The following is an 8,856-nucleotide window of genomic DNA, read 5'->3' as shown; positions in this document are numbered from 1 at the left end:
TGGTTTTTTCCCCACTGAAAAGTGATAATTACTTTATAGCCAAACATTCTCTTTTAAAAAGTATCGACTTACTTATATATGTATTTCTCTGGCTGTGCTGGGTTTTGGTTGCAGCGCCCAGGATCTTCACTGAGGCCTGTGGAATCTCTTAGTTGTGGCATACAGGCTCTTCATTGCGGCATGCGGGATCTAGTTCTCTGACCAGGGATAAAACCCAGGCCTTGGGATCTCGGATCTTAGCCACTGGACCACCAGGGAAAGTCCCAAACATTCTCGGAAAAAAAAAAAAAAAAAAAGGTAAGCTTAGCTAACCTTTTTTGAAATTAACTGGTTTCTTTCCTTTGCACAAAATTTTTAAGTTTTATTGAGATATGATTCACATACCATGCACTACACCCATTGCAAGTGTATAGTTCAGTGATTGTCAGTGTATTGACAAGTGTATGCAACTATCATCACAGTCAAATTTAGAAAGTTTTCATCATCTCAGGAAGAAATCCAATACTCTTTAGCTATAACCACCCCCGCCATACACCCCAGCCCAAGGTAACTACTAATCTCTCTCTCTCTTTTTTAATTTTATTTATTAATTTTTTATTTTTGGCTGTGCTGGGTCTTCATTGCTGTGTGGGCTTTTCCCTGGTTGCAGAGAGTGGGGGCTACTCTTTATTGCAGTGGGCAGCCTTCTCATTGTGATGACTCTTGTTGCAAAGCACAGACTCTAGGGCACGAGGGCTTCAGTATTTGCAACTTCTGGGCTCTAGAGCACAGGCTCAATAGCTGTGGCAAATGGGATTAGTTGCTGTTTTGCATATGAGATCTTCTTGGATCAGGGATCAAACCCCTGTCTCTTGCACGGGCAGGTGGATTCTTTACCACTGAACCACCAGGAAAGATCTATTTGAAGGTTCTAGTAGCCATCTACAGTACTTAGCCCCTTTACTTGTCAAATAGCTGTTGTTTGCAGGTCAATCAGTCAGTCACTTCAGTTGCTTAGTCATGTCCGACTCTTTGGGACCCCATGGACTGCAGCATGTCAGGCATCCCTGTCCATCACCAACTCCCGGAGTTTACCTAAACTCATGTCCATCGAGTCTGTGATGCCATCCAACTATCTCATCCTCTGTCGTCCCCTTCTCCTCCTACCTTCAATCTTTCCCAGCTTCAGGGTCTTTTCTAATGAATCAGTTCTTTGCATCAGGTAGCTAAAGGAATGGAGTTTCAGTTTCAGCCTCATTCCTTCCAATGAATATTCAGGACTGATTTCCTTTAGGATGGACTGGTTGAATCTCTTTGCTGTCCAAAGGACTCTTAAGAGTCTTCTCCAACACCACAGTTCAAAAGCATCAATTCTTCAGTGTTCAGCGTTCTTTATAGTCCAACTCTTACATCCATACATGACTACTGGAAAAGCCATAGCTTTGACTAGATGGACCTTTGTTGGCAAAGTAGTGTCTCTGCTTTTTAATATGCTGTCTAGGTTGGTTATAACTTTTCTTCCAAGGAGTAAGCATCTTTTAATTTCATGGCTGAAGTCACCATCTGCAGTGATTTTGGAGCCCCCCAAAATAAAATCTGTCACTGTTTCCATTTTGCCCCCATCTATTTGCCATGAAGTGATGGGACCAGATGTCATGATCTTAGTTTTCTGAATGTTGAGTTTCAAGCCAACTTTTTCACGGTCCTCTTTCACTTTCATCAAGAGGCTTTTTAGTTCTTCTTTGTTTTCTACCAGAAGGGTGCTGTCATCTGCAGATTTGAGGTTATTGATATTTCCCCCAGCAATCTTGATTCTAGCTTATACTTCCTCTAGCCCAGCGTTTCTCATGATGTACTCTGCATATAAGTTAAATAAGTAGGGTGACAATATACAGCCTTGACATACTCCTTTCCCAACTTGGAACCAGTCTATTGTTCCATGTCCAGTTCTAATTGTTTCTTCCTGACCTGCATACAGATTTCTCAGGAGGCAGGTCAGGTGGTCTGGTATTCCCATTTCCTTCAGAATTTTCCACAGTTTATTGTGATCCACACAGTCAAAGGCTTTGGCATAGTCAATAAAGCAGAAGTAGATGCTTTTCTGGAACTCTTGCTTTCTCGATGATCAAATGGATGTTGGCAATTTGATCTCTGGTTCCTCTGCCTTTTCTAAATCCAGCTTGAATATCTGGAAGTTCACAGTTCACATACTGTTGAAGCCTGGCTTAGAGAATTTTGAGCATTACTTTGCTAGTGTGTGAGATGAGTGCAATTATGCGGTAGTTTGAGCATTCTTTGGCATTGCCTTTATTTGGGATTGGAATGAAAACTGACCTTTTCCAGCCCTGTGGCCACTGCTGAGTTTTCCAAATTCGCTGGTATATTGAGTGCAGCACTTTCACAGCATCATCGACATGTTTGTAGGTAAGTGTCTTTAAATTTTGGAGTCAGCTAGACTAAATGTGTTCCCTAAGAATTCATGCATTAAATCCTAATGCCCAATGTAATGGCATTTGACTGTGGGGCCTTTGGGAGGTGATTAGGTCACAAAGGCGGGGCCCTCATGAATGATTACTACTTTTATAAAAGAGATCCTTCCCCTGCCCCTTCACTTCCATGAAAAGATGGCTCTATGAACCAGGAAGCAGGTCTCATTGAATATGCTAGTGCCTTGATCTCGAAATTCCTGACCTTCGGAACTGTAAGAAGTAAATTTCTGCTGTTTGTAAGCCACTTGATCTATGATAGTCAGTCGTTGTTATTGTTTAGTCACTAAGTTGTGTCCAACTTTGCGACCCCATGGACTGTAGCTTGACAGGCTCCTCTCTCCACGGGATTCTCCAGGCAAGAAGACTGGAATGGGTTGCCATTTCCTTCTCCAGGGGATCATCCCGACCCAGGGATCGAACCCACATCTCCTGCTTGGCAGATAGGTTCTTTACCACTGAGCCACCAGGGAAACCCCTGATAGTTGACTGTAGTAGCGCAAATGAACTAACAGCCATTGCTGAATGTGTCAGTTCAGCTCAGTGCGCAAAGGAGCAGAACACCTCCAATTACCAGTCCATGTAAAATTCATTCATAAATGTTTCTCGCCACAAAAACGTCCTTTTTTTTAATGTCTATTGTCCCCTACTGCATTGAGAAAGCTCACATGCAGCAATGAAGACTCAGGGCAGTCAAAAATAAATAAATAAACAAAAGGGCATGCATACAGAAATGAAAGGAATTTATGGCCATTTTTAAGTCTACCATAAGTGGGGACATCTTCTGCCAGAAAGCATAGAAACTGTCAAAGACTAATGGAGCCATTTTAAAAGGGCATAGGAGACAATCTTTTGGGGCTTCCACTGGCCTAAGATAGAACAACAGAATTTGCTTTAAAATATCCAGAAGGAAAATTCCCTGGTTGTCCAGTGGTTAAGACACAGCACTTTCTTTCCCGTGGTCCCAGTTCAATCCCTGGTTGGGGAACTAAGATCGCTCAAGTCGTGCAGCTTGGCCAAAAAATAAAATAAATTCCTCTAGAAAAAACAAAGCTGGGGTGTGAACAGATGAAATGTTTGGCAGAATGTTGAATATAGTAGAAGCTGAGTGATAGACACAAGAAAATTCATATTAGTAGTTTCTTTGCTTTTGGTATATTTGAAATTTTCCTTAAGAAGAATTTTTTAAGTAATACTATTTCAGGTTAAAAAATGTAGAAAATACAGAAATAGCCAAAATATAAAATTATCGGTTAATCCCACCACTCAGAGATACAGCTAATAACAACAGTGAACCATTCTTCTGGGCTGTTCCTATTCATGTTTGCAAACCCTGGCCCGTCCGGCATTCCTCAGGTGTCATTAGCCATCATTACATAAACACAGCCTTCTGCGACTCTCTGGGGAGCCGAACCTCATGGTTATCTATGGGAGAAGCAGCTTGCTTGCAGGTTGGCATCTACAATATGGAGGCTCTGTCCTTGGCACCGTGGCTTTGGGGCACATGTCCGAAACCAGTTTTTTTGCCCTGACTCAGGATTTCACCTGGGCAGGTCCCTTCTGGTTCTCATACAGGTCTCCCCTCCAACTTGTCTAGCTGTCTATCTCTGCTCAGACTGTCAGTTTCTCACACCCACAAAGGGAACTGTGAGTATGCCATAATCTTTTTTTTTTTTTTGCCATGATCTTATATCTGAATTCAGTTCATGTTAAACATATCCTACACATTTGGAGAGACTCTGCACACCCCCACCCTTTTAATTTGGGGGGAGTGGGGTAACAAGAAGACTGAACTTTTGCTTAATTCATATGGATTCATTTTGCAAACAGAGCTTCAGTGTTAAAAGAATCTGCCCACCAGTGCAGGAGATGCAGGAGACGTGGGTTGCATCCCTGGACTGGAAAGATCCCCTGGAGGAGGAAATGACAACCCACTCTTGTATTCTTGCCTGGGGAAGCCCATGGACAAAGGAGTCTGGCAGGCTACAGTCCAGGGGGTCTCAAAGAGTCAGACACGAATTAACAACTAACCACTCCAGTGTTCTTGCCTGGAGAATCAGGCAAGACTCGGGGGAGCCTGGTGGGCTGCCATTTATGGGGTCGCACAGAGTTGGACACGACTGAAGCAATTTAGCAGCAGCAGCAACACATGCATTTTGCAAACTTAACAAATTGGGATCATAACCCCCCCTTTTTTTGTTTTTTGCTTTATATATCCTGGAAATAATTTCACATGCCAGTGAATATACTTTCTAACATGATTTTTAGTGGTAGCGTAATTTTCTGAAAGAAAAGTCTGCGTAGTATACATTCAAATAATTTTCCGTAGACTTTTAAAATAATTTTTATTTATTTGGCTGTGTCAGGTCTTAGTTGTGGGCACGTGGGGTCTTTGATTGTGGCACTCGGGCTTAGTTGCTCTGCAGCATGTGGGAGCTTAGTTCCCTGACCAGGGATTGAACCCAAGTCTCCTGCATTGCAGGGCACATTCTTAACCACTGGATCACCAGGGAAGTCCCCGCAGCCTTTTTCACAGCTCTAAATAATGCTGCATTGAAACTAACAAAACCTTCCACTGCATCTCCATTTCCCTAGCATAGGTTCCTAGAAATGAGATTACTGAATCAAGGCATTTGGACATATGCATGTGTGTGATACATCAAAAAGTTGTCAGTGTTCTATGTGAAAACGGTTTTCCTTTGATTTGCTTTTTTTTTTTGCTTGTACGTCTAATCTTTTTCTTTTTTTTAATATAATTGCTTTATAATGCTGTGCTAGTTTCTGCTGCACAACAGAGGGAATTACTATGTGTATACATATATCCCCTCTCTCTTGGCCCTCCCTCTCATCCCTTTTGTTCATCACAGAGCACTGAGTTGAACTCCCTGTGCATTATAGCATCTTCCCACTAGCTATCTATTTAGTGGTTGCTCAGTTATGTCCAGCTCTTTGTGACCCCATGGACTGTAGCCCTGCCAGGCTCCTCAGTCCATGGAATTCTCCAGTCAAGAATACTGGAGTGGGTTGCTGTCCTCCAGGGGATCTTCCTGACCCAGGGACTGACCCCAGGTCTCCCACATAGCCGGCAGATTCTTTACTATCTGAGCCACCAGGAAAGCCATTTTACACATGGTAATGCATATATGTCTATCCCAAGCCCCCAGATCATCCCACCCTCCCTTACATTTCTTTGGTTATTGGTAAACAGAAGAAGCATTTCAATGATTTGGGGGGAAATGTCAGGAGATATTAAAGGAAAGAAGCACGCAGAGCTTTCTCTTTTGAAGGACACCTTTATTGGGCACTGCATCTGCTTTAGTGATTGGGAGGAGTGAGCAGTAAAGTGCTGGCGCTCCTAGGCAGGTGTCTTAGCCATTTCTCTATCTGTGAGGACAGAGTCACAGGAGTACTGACCCCTGTGTCCTATTCCGATCTTGTAAGATAATCCACACAAGGCCCAGCTTTCTCCTACTGTAATGCAAACACATCTCTGTCAGGGTCATGATGTGAATGGACATTTGGAAATATTCCAAAATGTTAACTGAGTTTATCACCAGATGATAGCATTACATGTGATTTTGAGTTTTCCTTTTTTTCCTGCCTTGTTATATATTTTTGAAGTTTTTTTTTTTTTAAGATAATGATCAAGTGCTACTTTAATGAAATGAAAAGACTCTAAAACAGTTTGTAAAAATGAAGCAGCCCCCAGCTGGAAGCTCTCATTCCCCAAGATCAGCAAACAATTCAGCATCACAAGCTGGCCACCTCCCCCAGACACCTGACACCCTCAGCCTGCGCCCCCATAGCTGCCTGCCCCTCCCCCAGAAACTGCATGGGATTGTGTCTTGGGGCCACCTGCCCAGTGCACAGCTGTGACCCCTTACACCCTAAGCTGCTCTCGCCATGGCAAACTGAGGGGTTGGCTGGCAGGGAAGAGGGTCATACTGGAGTTGAGCAGGGATGGGGAAGCTGAGGACTGCAGTGGAGCCCCAGCCCATCCAGTACCACCATCTGCTTCTCTGGCTTGGCAAGCCCCAGACGGCCCTGGATCATTTTTAGAATTGACAGAGGCCATTCAGATCACCTAGCCTGTGGTCCAGCCTAAACTTAGCATGAGAATCAGGCACCAAGTGTTTTAAAACACATGGATGCTTTGGCCTCACTCCAGACCTATTAGATCAGAACTCTGGAGGTGGCCCCTTCCATCGGCAGGTGAGTCTGTTGGTCAGACAAGGTTGAGAACCACTCCATCCAAACCCTACATCTTATTATCTGAGATGCTCTGCCATGCAGTATCACACGGCCTGTGACAGGACTTGAACACACACTGCCACTGGTTATGCAGCTTGACTCATCCCTGTCCTTCCTTATATATTGAGGGTGCCTGGTTGTTTACCTAGATTTTCTGAGCTATCATCTCTATTGGTCTGCATAACACAGGATGAGGAAGGCAGGCAGACATTGTTATCTCTGCTCTGAAGACCAGGAAACTGAGGCCCACGAGGGTGAAGTGAATTTCAGGTCTGAGATGGAGCCAGAACTGTAATCTGACTTCATTTTCAGGACACTCAGTAGCAGGACCCCTTCCAAGGGGAGTCACTCAGGTGTGAATGCCTTGAGAGTCTGCATTTCTGAGCCCTGCCCCAGACCCACTGTATCAGCACACCTGGGTGTGGGAGAGAGTGAATGCAATTTTTAGAAACTCCTGAGGGATTGTGATGGACACAAAGTTTGAGGATCATTTCAAGTGCCTCCGTGGTGGTTAACTGAAGCTACATAGTAACATACATGCCTGCATGCATGCTCAGTTGCTTCAGTGGTGTCCAACTCTTTGTGATCCTATGGACCACCGTCTGCCAGACTCCTCTGTCCATGGGGTTTCTCCAGGCATGAATAATGGAGTGGGTTGCCATGCCCTCCTTCAGGGGAATCTTCCAGACCAAGGGATTGAATCTTCCTTCTTTAATTTCTTTAAGAAGAAATTAAAGAATGTTATATAAATGGAATCATACATTGTATATTCTTTGTGAATCAACTTTTTCTACTCAGCATAATTCTCTGGTGGTTCATCCCTTTATTTTTCTGAGTGTTTTTTTTGTTTGTTTTAAATCACAAATGGGTGTTGAATTTTTTACATGTTTTTTCTGCATCAATTGATCTGATCATGTGATATTTCTTCTTTAGTCTGTTAACATGGTAGATCACACTGATTGATTTTTTCCATCTTAAACCAGCCTTGCATTCCCGGAACTCCACTTGGTCATGGGACATCATTCATTTTATATATTGCTGAATTCTATTTGCTAATACTTGTTAAGGATTTTACATTTGCATTCATGGGGGATATTGGTCTACCTGTTGAGTTTTTATTTCAACCATTATACTTCAAAAATTTTTTAAGTTTATGTTGGAGTATAGTTGATTTACAGTGTTGTTAGTTTCAGGTGTACAGCAAAGTGATTTAGTTACTCATATACATATATCTGTTCTTTTTCAGACTGTTTTCCCATATAGGTTATCACAGAGTATTGAGTTATCTGTGCTCTCTAGCAGGTCCTTGTTGGTTATCTATTTTATATATTGTAGTGTATATGTGTTAATCCTAAACTCCTAATTTATCCCTTCCCCAATTATATTTTAAATTTCCAAACATTCTACTTAATTTGCCTCAAAAAATGCCATGTAACTGACAGTCTCCTGTTGCTCTCTCATTTTTGTGTTTCTGTAGTGATAAGAGATTGTGAACTCATATTTGACTTATCTTGATCTGGGGGAAATCCCAAGGGTTTACACTAGGGAAGATTTCCTCCAAGTGGAATTGCATTTCTTTGTGCTGGGGGGTCAGACAACCAGTCTCCTGGGTCCCCTTCAGCCCCCTTTGTACCCTCCCATCAGAGTTTCAGGCCCAGCTCCCCACCCAGCCCTTTTGTTGATTGTCTGATCTCCCAACTGCAGGGCTGTCAGCATTTACTGTCCAGGCAACTCTGCTTTTCAGGAATTTTCCCCTTGAAGATTTCTCTCTGCTTCTTGCAAACCCAGAAAAACAGTACAAACCATGATTTTTGTATTTGTTTGAAGTCATCTAAGAATTTCTAGTCCACTGCAGTGCTGGCAGGGATTGGGGGAAGGAGAAGGGGATGACAGAGGATGAGATGGCTGGATGGCATCACTGACTCGATGGACGTGAATCTGAGTAAACTCCGGGAGTTGGTGATGGACAGGAAGGCCTGGCGTCCTGCGATTCATGGGGTCGCAAAGAGTCGGACACGACTGAGCGACTGAACTGAACTGACAGTGCTGGCAGCAGAATTAGATTCCAATTTCACACCTATCAGGGTGGCAAACACTTCAATACCTGATATTTCTTGTGTTGAGGACATGAGCAAGTTAA

This window comes from Capricornis sumatraensis, chromosome 1, assembly GCF_032405125.1.
Source record: "Capricornis sumatraensis isolate serow.1 chromosome 1, serow.2, whole genome shotgun sequence".
NCBI lineage: Eukaryota > Metazoa > Chordata > Mammalia > Artiodactyla > Bovidae > Capricornis > Capricornis sumatraensis.
This window is presented reverse-complemented; position numbering follows the sequence as displayed.